Source organism: Lygodium microphyllum, chromosome 3 (assembly GCF_053477565.2).
Source record: "Lygodium microphyllum isolate KBCC chromosome 3, Lygodium_microphyllum_v1.1.10, whole genome shotgun sequence".
Lineage (NCBI taxonomy): Eukaryota > Viridiplantae > Streptophyta > Polypodiopsida > Schizaeales > Lygodiaceae > Lygodium > Lygodium microphyllum.
The window spans coordinates 32,915,376-32,934,906 of record NC_141137.1 but is presented as its reverse complement, the minus strand read 5'-3'; positions in this window follow the sequence as shown (position 1 = coordinate 32,934,906).

Genomic DNA, 19,531 nt, shown 5'->3' with positions numbered 1-19,531 from the left:
GACCATTAGCTGACATTCCAATAGTCGGTATGCTGCTACTGAGTTTACCTGCAAGGCATGTATTTGGACTTGATTAGTGAGATTTACTTGCAATAGGGTACTAGAACCATGTCATGCGACTCTACAATCACTTTAATGATAGTGGAGCGAATGAAGAATCTTGCACCTATCCATGCCACCTTGTTTGGGGAGCCAAAAATTGACCTGCCAGTACAATCTCTATTGGGACAATCTAGCTCTCAGATACATTTTCTTCGGTAAACAGTACCAAGAAATGCCATCGATGTTGATGCAGGCTTTGTCTAGCAATGGCCATCGTACTTTTGCTCCATACCCTTCATTGGACGCATATTGTCTACTATTACTGGTGGAAGCTTATACGCCACATTGCCATTATAGAAAATTGGGATCTCCTCCACTCTCTCTATAGAACTCATATTCTGAAGCAAATGACATAATACTCGGCGTCGTCCTCTCAAAGACATTATGTACTCAACCACACTTACAGCATGAGGGGATTGTCACATCCCCTCCTCTTCCACATCAAGCGTGATAGGGATGGTTTTGCTTTTCTCAATGTCCAAAGGGGGTGGTGAGGCTTCCATGGTAATTGTTGTTTTCTCAATGCTATAAGGGCTCTGGTGAGGTCTATGGTGGGGGAAGGCTGTAATTTAGGCCCATTTCCTTATCAACAAGATAGTCTTGCGAGACCAAGGTATCCAGAACATATACCTGGACAGCTTCATTGTCATTGTTACAATGGACCGACGTGCTTTGTATTTGACCATTTGCATGGGTGATAGCAAGAACACAATAGCCATTGCCATTGCAAGTGTCTTCCTTCTTCAACATTAGGAACCAACTACTTGTGTAGTCCATAATAGGTTTGGCAGAGAGGGATGATACATATATGCAGACCTCGGTATTTGGTGTAGCACTAGATGTTGGATCCATTTCCAAAGCTATCTACACATATATGAATACTCATGTCAAATATGGGTGTCATTGAAAGACTTAGTTTGGGGGTGTATGCCATATATGAGAGAGAGAGAGAGAGAGGAGGATATATAATGTGTGTGCATGAGAGAGAGAGAGAGAGAGAGGGAGATAGAGTGTATGTGCATGTGTGTGTGTGTGTGTGTGTGTGTGTGTGTGTGTGTGTGTGTGTGTGTGTGTGTGTGTGTGTGTGTGTGTGTGTGTGTGTGTGTGTGTGTGTGTGTGTGTGTGTGTGTGTGTGTGTGTGTGTGTGTGTGCACGCTAGATATATAAAGTATTTGGCATGAGAGAGAGATAGAGAGTGTGTGTGTGTGTGTGTGTGTGTGTATGTATGGATACACATGCCAAATATGAGAGAGAGAGAGAGTGTGTGTGTGTGTGTGTGTGTGAGAGAGAGAGAGAGGATATAAAGATTTGTGTGGGAGGGAGAGAGCAAAAGAGAGAGAGAGAGAGAGAGAGAGAGAGAGAGAGAGAGAGAGAGAGAGTGTGTGTGTGTGTGTGTGTGTGTGTGTGTGTATGTGGGTGTCACAAAGAGAGAGAGGGGGGGTTGGAGAGCATCAAGAGGGAGTCAAGGAGAGAGATCGGGGGTGATGGATAGAGTGAGGAGGAGGAGAGAGAGGAGGGAGGGAGGGAGATGTGTACATGCCTGTAAGATTAAGAAAATATTCCACAACTTAGGGGAGGGGGAGGCATTGTATCATTGGGGGGGTGTGGCCTTATATAACCACTTTGAGATAGTGGGGCATTAAATGCATGTCAGAGAGAGAGAGAGAGAAAGATGGAGAAAGGGAGATTGGGAGACGTGCCATACAAAGAGAGAGATGTGAGGGGGAGGAAGGGTGGGGGAGACATGCTAGTCATATTTTTCTACATCAAATATTGGGCCATCGGCGACCCCTTCTTTGGCGATAAAATGATCCCAATCCACATGCACCCTCTCTGATCAACTGTCCTAGCCCACACGCTCTCTCTCTCTCTCTCTCTCTCTCTCTCTCTCTCTCTCTCTCTCTCTCTCTCTCTCTCTCTCTCTCTCTCTCTCTCTCTCTCTCTCTCTCTCTCTCTCTCTCTCTCTCTCTCTCTCTCTCTCTCTCTCTCATACCTTGGACCCTAAACCCAAATAACTAAGATAGATGCGAGCGTCGGCGACCCCTTTCTTAGTGAGTAGAACGATCCTAATCCACATGCACTTGCACTCTCTCTTCATTCCTTCCAAAAAATTTCCATACAACTAACGTACTAATGTACAATCATATTAACATATTAATTCGCATTACTATATTAACACATTGATTTATATAAAATGATTAATACTAATATATAAATTAATAACCAAGTTAAGTAATATTAATATACCAATGGTTCACTTCATACTAATTGATTACTGTAATAACTAATTAATTAATAAACTAGTTGATATACATGAACTAAAAAACAAGCTAACTATTAACAATTGAAAAATTAATTAATAATTTCATTGATATAATTTGATCAATCCAATAATTAACTAATCAATGAACTAACTGATTCCATCTTGGTAAATATTATTTGATTTATATTAAATCATCATTAACTTGATTAATAGATTAATATTAATTATTTGAGTAATAAATAGTTTTAATTACTAAATAACTATGTGATAAATTTTTTAATATTTTTAAATAAAATAAATACATAATATTAAAATTAGCAATTACTACTTGAATAAAAGATATTTATAAGTTATTAAAAACTAATTTATAACTAATTAAATATATTTAAGTAATTTATAACCAATTAATAAATAAATAATTATTAGTTATTAGTTATTAATTTTAATTAATTATTTATTAATTTTAAGTAATTAGTTATTGGTTATTACTAATTGCTTTTTATTTATTAGTTATTAATTTGGACTAATTGATCAATATATAATTTTGTTGGCTAAGTAATTGACTTAATAGTTATTAAATAAATTATTTATTTATTAATTATTAAATTTAAATAATTAAAAATGTAACTAATGACTCCTTAGTGGGGTCTTAACACAGCCTTTTCTATCAAGCTAGTCAGTGTCTGCCACATTATGACTTGGGGGTCTTAACACAGCTTATGCTATCAAGCTGGCCAGGGTACCCATCTAGACTTAGTTCTTTTATTGTTTTTGCATTTCCAGCCCACCCTCAACTCAATTACATTTGAGGAGTAGAGGCTTCATGGTCCTAACTTGAGGTGGCTTGCTGCTTATGGCTTTGCATGCCAATCTTTGTAGGCATGATCCCAAGTTGTCGCATTGTTGGTGTCAAGGCTTGGTGGCGAGGTTGTTGCCATGTTGTGCCACGCCTTAAGGAAGGCAATCCATTGAGTTGCTCATTGCGTCAGGCCTCCCTTTCTTCGTGGCGTCACCTTGGGACTTGGGGACTTGGGTCTCTTGGTTCATTTGCCAAGACACTTTGCCCTCATCGCCAAGTCAAGTACTTGGGTTGTTTTCTTTGGTCTCTTTGCTGAATCTTTCTTGCTTGCTTTGTACTTAGACAAGCTAGTTGGTTCAGCTTGCCTTCTCGCACGGAAGGTGTGGTCTTGGTGCATGGCACCTTTTTGGCTCTTCTTAGCCTCATTTGGAATTGAGGTTCTTGGCAGGGGATGGACTAAGTCGTCACACTTAGACTAGATCTTAGGTTGCAGAAGTACAGGTATCCTTGAAGCTCTTGGGGTGACACCCATCTGTGTGGTGCTTGGTGTGTCACGGATCCATAGGATTGGGATAACAACTCCTTGCACTACTTGTGGTTTGAATGTCGAGAACTCAATCTTTGTTAGCATTGAGTACCAAAGGCATTCACCTTAAGAGTGAGTTGGAGATTTCTCCAAGGCTCAACTAGCAAGGTTCCCTTCCATGGCACTAAGCTACCTTGATTGGGCCATATTGCGAACACTCCCACATGCTCGTCCTTCTTTGAGGCTTTGTCCTCAGACTCCTTCTTTTCAAGCTCATAAAGGTTTGCCGCTTCGGGCTTAAAGACGTAGCCAATGACTCCATTGATGAAGTGCACTTGGTTCCTACTTTGAGAATTTGGCTGGAATGGGATGTGGCTTTGGATCAAAAGCTGGGGTTGCTCCTTAGCCACCATGAGTTGAGTTTAAGGGGTTTTGGAGGCATCTTCATTCTCATCTCTCATCTTGGACCTGTGGCCTGCCTCCATTTCTTGGCATTTGGTTTTGCCTTCTTCTTCGTCTCATTCTCTTTCTTTTCCTTCTCTATCTTTTGCTCTTTTTCTTCCTTCTTATCTTCTATCTTTTCTTCTTTGGCCTTCCTGCCTTGATCTATCTTTTCTTGCTCATCTTGCTTTAGCCTATCTTATTCATTTGGCTTCTTGGCTCTCCATATTTGTTCTTTCAACTTGTTTTCTTCGTCTTTTTCTTCTTGCTAACTTTCTTCTACTTGTTTTCTCCTATCCTTTTCTTCTTCTTCTAGCTTCTTCCTAGCTAACTCTACTTGTTCTTCTATCTCTTTTCTTCTATTTTCTTGTCTCATCTTTTCCTTGATCTTCTCTATGGCTCCATCTAATAAAACTCTTTATTCTTCTTTCCTATCATCTTCTTCTATCTCATCCCATATTTTCATGATTCTCTCCTTCAACTCTTTTTCTATCCTATCATCATCGAACTATGAGGGTTTGGTTGATTCTTGTTGTTGGGGTTGTTGGGGTCGAGGTGTTCCAAGATCTAGGCTAAGCTCATTTTCCCCTCTTCTTCTTTCTTCTCTTCTAATTCCTTCTCTTTTCTTTTTCTTCACCTACATCATTATCTAAAGTAGAAGTGTTGGTTTCATGTAGCGGATCCCCTACCCCAGGTGCTTTCACCTTTCCATTCTCATCTTCTAACTCTATCTCTTCATCTTCTTCTTCATCAGAGGCATCCCGTGCCTCATAGGAGGGCACCAACCTGGCCTGACCCTGAATCTCGATGGGTAGAGGTGTTCCAAGATCAGAATCGAGCTCATCCTCCCCTTCTCTTTTTCTAACACTAGTTTTTCAACCAACTGGGCTGCAACTTGTGGATATAATGATTCACCCCTCTGACATGTCCACCTTGCTTCCTCTTCTTTCATGTATCCTAACTCCATCATAAGACTTTCGACATTTGAAATCACATCCATTTTCCATCCTTCTCCCTTCACATAATATTCCATCATTTCTTCCATTTCTGGAATTTCTTTGGTTTGGCATTCTTCGGGATAGGGGTAGTCGATGTAGATGTATTCTCCTTCCAAGTGGTAGTCGATGTGGGAACATCTTCAAGGTAATAGTATTCATCTCCTTCAAGAGGATATTCGTTGTCCAAGTATTGATCTTCAGGGTAGTAGTCTTCTGGGTGGTAGTAGCCATCGGCGGCTTCTTCTTGGGGGCGAGGTGTTCCAAGATCAGTGTTGAGCTCATCCTCCCCCTTGTCTTCATCTTGGTCTGACCATATTTCTTCTTCTTCTTTCACATGTTTCTGCTTCTCTTCGCTCTTTGGTTCTTCTTTGGTTGGCTTCACTCCATTCTTCAACTCTTGGACTCTTTCAGCCCACACTTGCTTCAAGTATGGTTCGGCCCTCTCTTTGGCTTCTTCAGATTTAGAGGCAATCTCCTAGTCCCACCTCAGCATGATTTTCTCTTATAGCTCCATGTCAAGGTCTTGGGCCGTCTTCACTTGACATAGTCTAGCTCTCTCTCACACCATGATCAACTGGTCGTCAACCTCTTCCAAGTCTTCATCCAACTATTTGGCCTTCTCTTCAAGGTCATCCAGCACATCGGCTCTTTGTTGGGTCTTCCTTAGCATCTTGATGGTTTTCCTTGTCTGCTCAATCATTTTGAGCCGTAGCTCTTTCTTATTGTATGTGATTTTGAGTGAGTGACATATCTCATCTTTCTCTTCAAAGAAAGTTTCCTCCCACAGTCTCAACTCTTTTCAATACATTTTCGAATGGTATGATGTGTGTTCCTATCACACCACTGCTCCCTCTCAACTTTGTTGTCACATTAAGTTCTCTTCCAATTTTCAATAGAAAACTCACTCGAGAGAGCGCCATGATGTGGGACATCGCAATGTGTTGTGTTGCATCGTGTCATGCCAGGGTCATGACACGTCCTGTTAGGGTCGTCGCATCGTGTTGTGTGACATGTTATGGTAGAATCTCCTCTTCATCCATGATCCTACTCCCCTTTCAAGCTAGTATGCTTCACGCTAAAGTTTCTCTGATACCGAGTGTTACAGACCTTCACGGGACTTCATGGAAAAACCTATCATGAGACACAAAAAAGGCACAACAGAATGGCACACAAGATATATCAATAAGGAATCTTTGTATTCATGATATCAAAAGATACAACATTGAGGCACATCTCAGAACTACACCCTCGTGATGCCACACATATGAGGGTTTACTACCAAACTGAGCATAGGGAATCACACATAGAGTGGAAACCAAGCTGAGCTCAGAGTCATAATTACTTCCTATATACTCCCCACAAAACCTTGCCCCCCTCCCCTTCCCCCCAAAACCCTTCCCCCCCCCCATCCACATGTTTATTAATACTAAAAGTATTAGAAAAATGCTTTGTCATGTATAGAATGTTTTCCCATTAACAAAAGTACCATTAGTTCAAAACTATCAATCTTTTCAATAGCCCCAAATATCATTCTTGAGTGTTATTTTGATTGATTTTAGAGTTTTTTAAAAATATATTTTTTAATATACCATTTTTACTTGAAACCTACTCCAAATGTTTGATTATGCCATCTAGCAATTATCTAGTTTTATCTTGACACCCCTGTCAAGGTATTATAGAAGCCTACTAGACCCATCAATAGGTGGTGTTCTTACCTATTACATTAACAGTTACTTATCCTATTGTCATCATATTAGAAAAAATTGTAGCCAAATAGATTGTCCAAACCTTCTAGCATGAATAAAAAGAGTGGGTGACTCTATTTCTAAAGAGCTATTACAATTTTCCCTTTAAAGAATACCCAAGATGGGGGAGAGAGAGAAAGGGTGATGAGAGAGGACATGTGGTATGCGTAATTTCTTGCCAGAAAGGGATCACCGACAGCCCCTTATTGGACAATTTTTTTTAATGGTGACCCATTCCTGGCGAGGGTAACCTTTTGCCCAAACTAGATTTATGGGTTTTCTTCACCCAATAAGGGGCTGCCGATGACCCCTTTTTGGCGAAAAAACAAACCACAATTCCGAGAATTATACAACATGGGAAGAAGAGAGAGTAATAGAGTGATGGGAGAGGATGAGAGAGAAAGAGAGAGAGAGAGAGAGAACATGAATAAAGCAATGTTTGAACGAATGTGTATAAGCTTCTACTTTGTATGACTATCTCATATTATGCTTCTAGGAGTGTAAAGGTCTACTATTTAGAAAATTATCTCTCTCTTTTTCACTCAAAAAGTTAATTAAGTAAATATTTGTTAATTAGTTGAGAAAATGGGGGGAGAAAGAGAAAGGGTGATGAGAGAGAGGCCATATGATATGTGTAATTTTTTCTTGCCAGAAAGGGGTCGCCATCGGCAGCCCTTTACTGGATGAAAATTTTTTCTGGGGACCCATTCCTTGTGGCGAGAGTAAATTTTTGCCCAATTGTATTTGTGGGTTTTCTTCACCAATAAGGGGCTACCATCAACCCCTTTTTGGCGAAAAAACAAGCCACAATTTTGAGAATAAACAACATGGAAAGAAGAGAGAGCAACAAAGTGTTTTTTTTTTACTTGAGTGAAAAAAAACCGTACCCTTTTGGTCTCTATTCTCCCCATATTGTATATTCTCGAAAATGTGGTTTTCTTTTTGCTAAAGGGGATCATCGGTAGTAGCCCCTTAATGGGCAAAAAAAAATCACAAATCTAGTTGGGCCAAATTTCTCTCCAAGAATGGGTCATTTAAAAAAAATCGTCTGATAAGGGGCCGTCGGCGACTCTTTTCTGGTGAGAAACAATTACATATATTGCATGCTCTCTCTCTCTCTTCCCCCCTCTATTTCATCACTCTTTCTCTGTCCCCCTATTTTCTCTCTCCTTCACTTATAAAAGGACCTATCCCCCCCTTTTCACATTGCAAATCATTCCACTCTCGATATGTGACTCTCTCTCTCTCTATCCCTCCCTCACTCTCTCTCCTTTGTCTTTAAAAGGACCCCCTCCCCTTGTAATTCAAGTTCTTGTTTTCTATCCCTTACCCTTAGTATTGTTCCATCTCTCTCTCTCTCTCCCCCCCTCTCTCTCTCTCTCTCTCTCTCTCTCTCTCTCTCTCTCTCTCTCTCTCTCTCTCTCTCTCTCTCTCTCTCTCTCTCTCTCTCTCTCTCTCTCTCTCTCTCTCTCTCTCTCTCTCAATTGGTATTTCATTGGCAGGAAATTGACGAAGCAATATATCTATAAGAAGTAACCCTAAGCCCCTCTATCATGGAAAAATCTGATTTCAAAAGACAAGATCATGTCACCCTTTACAAGGGCAATGAAAGGATTGCAAAAGGTTTAACACCGAGCTTGTTCCCTGGACGAGTGGGAGTTCTTATCACCATCATGCATCAAATGGGTGTGAAGGCTCGTGGCAAACGCAATACAATGAGATTGACGTTGAGAAAAACGTAACTATGTAATGGCCAATTGAACAAATGGTAAGCAGCTCCTCTCTTGATTTTTGTTACGACTGCTCTATCTCACCCTCTTAACCTATTTTGGATCATTGTTTGTAGGAAAGAGAGCGACGACCGGATGAGTCTCGTGAGGACTCTAACTTGCCTCCACAATTTATAGTAGTGGACGACAAGTTATTGTCACTGGCAACATGCAATCACAAGGGGGAGTATCCCTCCAAGAGAGAGAGGAAGAGTAACACAAATGTGATCATTGACTTCAGCTGATCTACAAGCAATCATTGCAATTGCATGTGGGGAAGGAGTGACATCAAGAGAAGGTGGGCACGCTTCTCGATGATGCAGGAGGCGAGAAAGGGCAAGAGAAAGCTCGTACTATCGAAGAGTGATACTAACGAGGAAAGCGGCAACCATCAAAGCATCGAGTCCTTTAGTGCACAACAAGGGTGTGGTCCTACGCAAACCAAGAAGAATCAAACACAAAGAACCAAAAAGAAGTGCATGACAAATGCCGATGAAACGAGTAGCAAGACCGCTCTCACAGTCACTTGCGATAAATATATTGCGCAAGCATGCATAGAAGACCAGTTGGAAACATTGACGAGGTGAGTGCTTGTAAGAGATAGCTAATATAGAATTTACACAGGCTGGCACAAAAGGGAGTTGTCCATACCTCATATCTAGACCTTGTTTGTGAAGCAAGGATGCTAGGACAAGCTGACCACGCAACTATTTTTGAGAAGCTAAGTGATGAGGAAAAGGCATGGGTGCAAGCGCACAGAAAGCCAGTACCCATTCCCGCATGGTATAAGGCACCATTGATTGCACTTGCCCACATTATGTGGAAGGTAGGTAGTTCTTCAAGCTATCTTAACAATGTTTTTCCTAATGCAATGATGTTGTCCCTAATTACCAAGAGCAGGATGAGTATGATATGGTAATGCGACCAATTGAACAAAAATGGACACAGCTCTCCGACCCTGAGTTTAGAACCAAGTGGGACGAGGTGTACTATAGTGTCAATGAAAAGCTTGTCAAGAAAACTTGATGCTTGCTAAGAGTTGCAGAACCCGGTCTCAGAGAGAAAGATGGGGGGTGTATTGAATGAGGAGAGAGTATACATGTTGGCATCCTCAAAGCTAAACGAGGCAAATCGCATAAGGATATTGAAGGCCATGGAGAGTTCTGACAAGATATTGAAGGCCATGGACAGTTTTGACAGGAAAATTTGAACGTTGATAGGCATGCTTGAACATAGGTTATTCTTGTTCATCTAAATTATGTGCATCATAAGTTTGATAAATTAGTTTTAAATGACATAACTTTGATTCGAGTAGATGAAAATGCACAGTTTGGGCCATGTTGCAAGATGGCGGAAAGAGATTGCTTTTAAGTTGGAAGGACTACTATAACATTCTAGTGGAACACGATTTGTTCTTCCAATACACCCACGAGATAAAGAGAAAATGTAGAGAGCAAATGTTTCGCACTGTCTTCCATGATTTTAAGCCTACAGGTAGTTCACAATATCCTTCTTTAATAGCATGTCTACGGTGCTATGTTGCCAATCCATTCCAGAATTGTACTGGTGACTTTGCAAGTCAGGTTCATATATGGGCAGATGGAGAGGAGGGCTATAAAAACTCTGCCATGAGAGTGTGAGAACTGGCCAAACGTATAGGGGGATCAGTGATGTATGAGAATTACCAGATAGAGCAAGAGTGGGACGATGAGGTATATCGAAGATGCCCTATTTTCCTCAACTATCTATGAGGTGAATACCCCTCCAATGAGAAAAGTTTGTACCAAAAATACTCAAGGAAAAAACAAACACAAGATACACAAGGATCCAAAGGCATGGTAAGTGAAATGAGTTGCATTCTTAGGAGTATATTGCACTTTTTTGTCTCCTAATGAAGAGACTATGATGGGTTCACAGGAAACTGATACTAATAGTGCAGTTACTATAAAAAGAAAACAAAAGAGAAAGCACATATCCAATATCATTAAAGAGAGGCCAAGCAAGCCCTCATCACCAATTAATTTGGTTTCTCCACACCTAAAAGGTTTTATGTTTTGAAGTACTATAGCCAAGATATCTCTTGTGTCCCTCCAGTGGAAATATTTCCTTGAATATGAATCATAACCTCCAAACCATGTAGGCCCCTTCATTGATACCACTGAAGAGCAGATCACAATGGAAGGCATCACCAAGGAGGTCCGCGACATTGGCATGGATAGAAGGACACAACAAGTTCTTCCAGATCTTGCGTGGAGAGTGTTACCTTACACACCACTATAGAGAGATGCATGACAATGACGAGAAGCAATGAGGCATCACATCAAATTGACACACGTGTTATAGAGCACCAAGATGGTAAGCTTACTTTTGTACAAAACTCATGATGTGAAGGCACATAATTCTTGTTCATCACCAAAGTAACATTAGCAATATTTTTTAATATGCAGAGGGTGGAATGACTGAGTGTCTTGGATTTGAGGTCACATCGGACGTGGCGCATGCACAGAGGTAAAGAAACAATACTGTGAATTCCACACATGTCATGATTAGATTATGTTAGAGCTTTAAAATATTCTATCATTATATGATGTTAATAGTGATGTGTGTCCTTATGTAGGGAAGGAAAGAATGCAAGAACACGGACTAGCCGTTCTAGGGGACATGGCAGCCACCGGTAAACAAGCGTGACTCATGGTTTTTTTTTCCACAATACAATATCAATAAGAATGGTATGTATTTTTGTAGAGGGGGATACAATTTTTTATTTTCAACATATAATACTGGAGGATGTGACAACCACAAACATTGAAAGCCCCATGGAAAACCCCTTGCAAGTTGTTGTCTTCCATGCCGCTATGATGGTGAAGGTGGAGTGGCAACTGTTCTCTACGACCCATTCGAGATCGGACATGCATTGTGAAATGATTAGCCAAGTGAGGCATTCTCTCGATTGGTAGAGGCATTAGAGTTGACGAAGAAACCACTATCTGCTAGCTTTTAGTGAGTTACCAATTGAACAAATAGATGGTTATCAATACACCAAGCATCCCACGTATGTGGGAGCTTTTCGCTCGATTGCCAAGACCCATAGACCGCTTATTGTTTCAAACATTTCAAGCCAAGTGAAATGGCCACCTCTCACATAGTCATACGTGCTCTCATACCTGCGAGTGTAATGAGCTTATCTCCATGCTCGATCGAGTTTCCTCCTCCCTCAAGCACTTCGGTAGTTCTAGATCTAAGGTGCAAGCTCAAGAAAGCATCCTCAAGATCCAAGCTCTATGCTCCATTTTCGTGTGCAAGAGAAGAGAAGAAAAGAGAAGAGAAGAAGAAGAAGAAGAAGATAGGAGAAGATGGAGAGCTTCTCCACCACGGTCCCTCACCCCTCACACACTCCCTCATACTCCCTCTCTCAAACACAAGCTCAAGCAAGCAAGAAGAATAAGAAGATGAGGGCTAGTTTTGGCCACATGCAAGAATGAGCTTATTCATTCACTTTTTGTCTTTTATATAAAACTATTCCCTTTGGGCACCCATTCCTTTTTTACATGATCGGCCATTCTAGCCTAGGTCCTCTTTTCCTATATCCCCTCCTATTTGCATTGTGCCTTTACCCATACTTGTCTACATTTACAAATTACACAAGGGGGAGCATGGCACTCTTTTACAAAGATTTAGAGTGCAATTTTATATTTAAAATGTGCCTTTCCTCTTTTGCACTTGCCCTAAACTTTTAAGGTTGTCCTTGCGCTTTTGGCCTTTTTTTCCTCCTATTTCTTTAGCCCCGAGTTGCCTTTTTCCACTTTGCCTTGCGTCTTTTTATTTTTTTTAACTTTCTTTACATTGGGATTAACATTACTCCCCTCCTAGCCAAGTGCTAGTCCCATGGCACTTTCTGGTGCTTGTCTATGAGGACTTGGGTGGTTGAAGGGTTGTCATGTGGGTCAATGATGGGGCTTCATGGAGATTGGCCATGGAGAAGAAGCATCACAAAATTGAATGAGAGATTGCAAAGGTAGAGGATAAATTTGAGTGGGTAATGGGGGCCTCTAATATCGATGGTTTATCACAATTGTTGAGTGTACCTAAAAAATATAAAGGAAGTGAACTACCTGGGGGTGTGACTACCTCACCGTACAGTGCGGGGTATCCTTGCCATTGAAATTGGGAATTGGGTTGAACCTCCAGGAAGCATGTGGTATTGTCCCACACTTGAGGAACCAATTTGTGTACAGGGGAGGTGATGTGGGTGTGCCTTAGGGAGACAGGTCTAAATGCAAACTCCCTAGGGGTGTGCTACCTTTGATGTGCCCTAAGTGTGAAGGGGGGGGAATAGGAAGGGCTAGGGGGCTAGGCGCTGACTGACCAAGGCCACCAGACGCATCTAACTTGAAAACCCCTAAGTGCAGTGTTTGTGACACTCTAATATACATAAGAATTCCATTTTGTCCTTTTCTTATGCTTCTTCTCTCTCTTTTCTTATCCTTTTCTTCTTTCTTTTTCTCTTTTCTTTTATTTTCTCTCATTTTCTTTTTTTCTTTCTTGACACTTAATACATGGTGAGAAAGTATGCTAGGCATCATCCCTATGCTCTTCAGGGGCTACACTCCGAGGGGGCCTAAGGGACTTGGTAAGGAAGGATCTATTCTGCAAGTAGCCTTTTTATGTTAATGTGTACATTTAGAGGTATAGTTGATAGGAAGGGATGGCTGTACTTGGTGAAGTAGCTATCATTTATATCTTCCACGATAGCCATGCAAAAAGAAGATAGAAGCGTGGCCCTCATCGGGCCATCGCACAGCTATCAATACTTGCATTTAGATTTAAAAAAGAGTGATAGGAGCCAGACCTCTTCCGCAGTGGGCTTTCGTTTGAGAAAAATCCTTAGTACCCTAAGATAATTGCATGTGGTAATAAAGCCAAGGTCGAGGCATGACAAGAACTAGTTGAAGAAGTGTGCGATGGATGGGCGGATGTCCCGCTCAGTGAAGATTAGGCACTCCTCTGGGCTTTCTACATTCACATTATAGATCCTTGAAAAGTCATACCTACCATGCATTTTTGGGTTGTAATCTACCCCTATTCTCTACATGGATATGGCATGTAGGTACAATAATTACACTCATCTAGTATGGTACCGCAGAAGGCCATCCAAGCATCAAGATTGGTGTCCCAGACGCATTGCCACCATTGTGGTTAGGCTTCGTATTCGCCATTGACGGTCTTCAAAATCTCCCAAACCTTCTCTTGTTAATAATCTATAGACTCTCTTTGCCACCTTGTGATGTGTCTTCTTCTCTCCTCTATCCACCTGTTCCCCAACCATTGTGCGAGCTTGATCACCTACTCTGCCACCCTTAAAGATAGAACTATGTCTAAAGAACAAGGATAGTGGAAAGAGAACTCGAAGTGTTAGCTTTGATTTTTCCGTCGCTCCCAAATAGCCAGGTCCTTAGGCCCAGTTTATAGGGTGGCATTCCTCTCTTTGTGGGACCTGAACCTCAAGAACTTGCTACAGTCTTGCTTGGAGTTTCCTTCATGCCAGCTCTATCTACTCTCTCTACCCACGCTTTCTTTCCACAACCCTCTCAAGGGTGGCTTCCTCACCACCCTACTCTTTCATGTGTGCTTGCACCTACTATGCTGGGCTTGACACTTATGGTTGTTCTTCTTCATCTTGGCCTTGTTCAAAGTTTGGCCCTTCTTCTCTTGGTGGTTCCATTGGAGTTGAAATAGGTGGTTGAGCTAGTTGTTCTAGCTCTCTAAACCCTAACTCCTCTAGCTCATTCATCAAGAGCCCACCAACCTGCCTCAAGTATTGTCCTTGTTGCTCCGTGCTTAAGCTAGTGCTCTCTTTCAGTACTCTTTCATGAAGGCCATATCTTAGGGCTCATCTTGTAAGTTCTAACTTCATCTACAACCCTTTCATGGTATCTTCACCTCGGCTTGAGTCACATGCATGATTGTGTTCAGAAAGGCCTGTTGTTGGACCTCAAGGCTTGCCTCCCCTGCTTCCACCCTAGCCAGTGTTATGATTTGTTTACTTTCTGCCAAGGCGAGGTGTTCAGTGAGATCTCTAAGTCTTCCAATGGTCTGTTCCTCCCACGCCCTAGCCTTTTTGCTCATCCTCTCTATGTCTTGATTCTAGTATTGAGACAACATCATGACCATCTGTTCTTGCTCATCCAAATTCTAGGCATTTTCTCTTTCTGCTATTTGAGGCGGTTCAACTACTTTGCCAATCATTCTCATTCTAAGAGGGCCATATGAAGTTGTTTTCCATCTCTATTAGTTTTTTGGCTACCACTTCATCTCTTTGTGCATTGGCCTCATGTAGTTCCTTGAGGAGCTCTTCATTTTGTTGTTTCTCCTTTCTACACTCTGCGTAGGCTTGGGTCCTAACCCTTTCTAGCTCCTCAGTGAGTTCATCTTCAATTCTCTTTAGCTAGTCAATGTACTCTTGTATCTACTCATTTTGCTTCTGCATGAGAATCGAAAAATCCTCCTATAGTATCACCTCTTCTCCGCTTCCCTTGCCACGGGGCTCTTTTGCAACTTTCTTCTCCATTTTCCCTTGTATTGGCTATTTGGCTTCCAACTCTTCCCTCAAGTCACTTATTTGCCTTTTACTGGATGGCTATTTGGCATGTTTTTTCGAGTTGGTAGACTAAGAATGTTTCCTTTTCAGTTTCCAGCTTTGCTAGTGCTATCTTCCTCTCCTCTATATTCTTTTTGGCTAGCCTAGCAGTTCTTGGATGTACTCATCGTACTACTGTGCCAACCATAGCACGGCCGAGGCTTCCAACCCAGCCTTCTTTGGGTCCTTCCTGGACAACTCAACATCCACATCGGTAGGCCTCTTTGTTCCTAGTACGGGGGCTCCTCCACTGGATGCTGGTCCAAGATGTTGCACCATGTTGACTGGGTGTTGCACCCAAGTCATCACATTGCTTTGGTCCACTATGGCATCCATGGTTTCGTGGGTGGTAGTAGTGGTGGCAACCATGACCGATAGCAAGGGTGGTTCCAATGGGTCCTTCCCTTTGCCTTCCACCATGGGTCCTCTAGCCACTTCTATTGCTACCGAGCTAGTTCCAAGAGCATCATTTAGGCTCCTTCCCTTCATTGCTCCTTCTTGCCATTTTTTTGACGTGGGAGGGTTGCTCAACCGACAACTTGATGGCGAGAGCCATTTGCTCATCCTCTTCTCTCCTTGGCCTTTCCTTGTTTTCTACTTGCTTTCTTCTTCATTCATCTCCCCCCTTCTTGACTCCTCTTTCACCTTTCTTACTCGTTCCTCTTCTTCTTTTTGCTTCTTTCTCCATTCATCTTCTAATTCCCTCAATTCCTTTTGTGCGGCTTCTACTTCCTACTTTTCTTTTGCTTCAATTTTCTTCCTCTTCCTTGGGATTCTCAACTTGATTTTTCTCTTTGTGCCTCGACTCGATGGGATTGAGCCCTCCTTCCCTTCCTCACTAATGGTTCTCTCACTTGAGGCCTCTTGTTGTTGGTGGGATTGGGGTGGAGCTTTCTTCTTTCTGGGTAATGGCATTAGCAATTTATGGGCTCGTGAGTGTTCTGGGGTTTCTTCTACTACTTCTTGTCTTTTCAAGTCCCCAACAGCCTCCTGGATGATAGCAATGAGCACACCTCCAAAACCTATGTTGGAGGCCTTGGATGTTGGCTTTTCTCCTTGCCGTCTTCGCTGTGGAAGTCAAAGACTCCCCACCTGTGTTGCTTTGGCTCCTATGGCTAGTGATTTTGTTGAGGATTCCACCGTCTTACGTACGTAGCCATTCCAATTGATCTCACCTAGAGACTTGACCGCGAGGCTCTCGAGTAGAGGCACTCTAATCCTACTCATCAAGGCATTGTACCTCTGACTGGAAAATAGAGTATGGACTGTCTTTGCTTGCAACTTGATGTCAGGGTTGGGGATGTCGGCTAAGCTAACTCCATCATTTGTGTACACTTGGGCCTTGTCCACCCTAGCATACTGTGAGCATACTCTAAACATCTCTTTTGGGTCACCTCTCGGGCTTGTTGACCAACCCTAGAGTTGTTTCTAACATTTCAGGGCTCAACTCCACTTCTACTCTACGAATCCCTCCTCCCTTTCTCACAATCACAGTGCCACAAATCATGTTCACATCGAAAGTTTGCACAAGTTCCGCGCACTTGCTATAGTCAATGGCTTGGCTGATCTTCTCCATATATTTACCAAGGTTACCCTAGTCGACCATTTGTTTCACCGCTTGTTCTTTCATCACCACACTTTCTAAGTTCTGAATGCTTCTGAATTCAAGCTGATTGAAGGCCCTTGTTTCTATTGTTAGGTCGTATCTATCCTACTCTTCTTTTGTGAATGGAAACTTGCTGCCTTTGTCGTGCCCGGCCATCTCAGGTTCCTATCATGATGCAACGGGTTACTATTAGTTTACTTGAAATGACCTTTTGCAAAAATATGAGGGGGTTATGAATATATGCTATGGAAAGATGAAGCACTCAAGTACAGAATGCAAATTTTTGCTTCAATCACTCCACATAGTTCAACCTAGAATTCCATGAACCCTTAAGTACAATTTGACTTTTATCAATCCTTTTTGCTTTTTAAAGCTTGGTTTAAGGTTCAAGTCATGTCCTCTTTTCCACCTTACCCCCTCCCCCCCAGGAGTGATGAAAATCCTTCTTAGGATTGGAGGATAAAGGGTGACGTGCTTTACTTCATCATGAGCCAATTGTAGAAGTTTGGGTTATACTCCAACTGGGCTTGATGGTCCATACCATGAGATCTAATGCCTATGTGTGTAATGTAGGTCAAGACATTAGTGAGAAAGTCACCCGAGTTCATCCAACTTGCAATATGCAATTCTTCCTTGGTTAGGAGATTCGATCAAAATAAGGGTGGACCATGACATATTCTTCTAAAGGTTGTTTGTGCATGATGGCCAAGACTTTGAATGAGGTAGGAGCCACATAGGTAGGGTCCTACTCAGCGGTTTTGATTGTGCGTCTTTGCTCAGCATTAGTCATGATTTGTCAGTCCTCTTGTTTCCATTGGAGATGCAGATCATACCATTTTCGTAGAAAGAAAGAGTCAGAGTCGGGTAGTTTTGTTAGCTCTTGGCTTGTTTGCAGAGACTTTGCTCTTGCAATAGGATGTGATCAACTATTGTGTGCAAGCTTGCTCTCAAGAGATCTTATTGTCAATCAAGGCTTTGGCTATTTCAGGAATCTTGATGAGCAGGAACTCATATTCCTCCCAAGTGAATGGCAAGGAGTGTACTTTCCATTGCTAATGACTCATCAAGGAGTGTACTTTCCATTGCTAAGTCTAGCCATTCATAGCTCTTGGGCTAGCATGGTGAATGTGGCATCCAAGCCTCTGATACAGGTAACTGGGTCATCCCCCATATTCATAGTTAGGTCTAATGCAAAGCCAAGGATGGATCTCCTCTTATAGGAGGGTCTAAGGCTTGTGAGGGAGGTTGGGGTTTGGCTTGGACTGGATAACTCCACAATTGATGCCTACCTTCTAGGCTATTCAGTGAGGTGCGAGTCTGCCACTTGTGCACGATGGATTGGTCTTGCAGCTCAGTTGATGTGTTTTTCTCTACTTGGGGAGTAGTTGGAACATTGGAAGTGTCAAGTTGAGTTGTGGTCTAGGGGTAGCTGGTTGTGGATTTGGTTGATAGATATGTTGGGGCTTGATGGGTTTGGTTCCTTTTGGATCAATTGGTTTCTCAGTCCTCACTGGCTTACCATTTGGTGGAGATGGGCACTAGAGGGCTTGGATTGAGGGACATGTGTGCTACTCATAGTTTTGGGCAACCAAATCCAGTTGTTGCCTTCATAGTAGCCTTGAGCGCGCAATAGGTCTTTGGGTACCCATTGCAACTTGACCGTTCATCTGTCTTTGTAGCGACAACTTTGCCTCCTAGGCCTAGGGCATGATGTTGCATGGTTACAAGTTTGTGTGGTTTGGCTTCTAGATAGCTACATTTGGCATTTAGGAACCCATTTGAGTTGTTGCTTAGTTGTCTTGGGTATGTCTCCTCCTTTAGGTTACAGTCAGTTTGTCTTGGTAGGGTGGGATAAGTTACAAACCCCCTCCTTAGATATTGCACTGGGTTCCTCTACCGATGGCACTGCATGAGGTTGCAATGGGGCCACGTTGCCCTTGCTAAAATCCATCACTATCCGAACATTGCCAATGGTGAGGTGAATGCACTACGAGTCATAGTCAACATTGCAATGTCTTGTTTCTTGAATTGCACATCCTAGCTAGCAGTGATTCCTTACCAATGGCCTTGGTGTTAGGTATCACATAGAAAATCATAGGTAGGCTTTTAGTCTCAATAAAGACTACTATTTTGCACTTTTCCAACAATGAGTAGGACTGTCCCCCAAATGGGTTGAGTTTAGCATTGGTAGGCTACAGTGGGGCTGTGACCAATGAGGGTCCAATGATCATGTGTAAGAACGTTATAGTCAGCTCCCTCAGCTTAATAAGTGTGTCAAAGGCATGTGTCTTCTAGGCAGTCAACTGATATGCGTAGGTAGGCAAGTGCCACTTCTTCCTCAATCTCAATGATGGTGGCTACCCTTACGTTTATAGGTAGGTTCAACATTGGAGGCTCGTGTGGTGGGTGCATTGGTGTTGATCGATTGCTAAAGCATTTGGCCATCATGCAGAGTGGTTTAATGGTGGGACGCTACTCTTCGATAGCAGCAACTGAGATTATGTGACTTTTTGGGACTCGCCAACTGCCTTGGCAGCCCGCTTATAATCTTTCTCTTCATCTGAGAATGCCAGATCAATGGTGGCTAGCACATGCATCCAATCTCGCTCTTGTCCTCGGGGTAAGGGATATACTTTGTTAGTGAC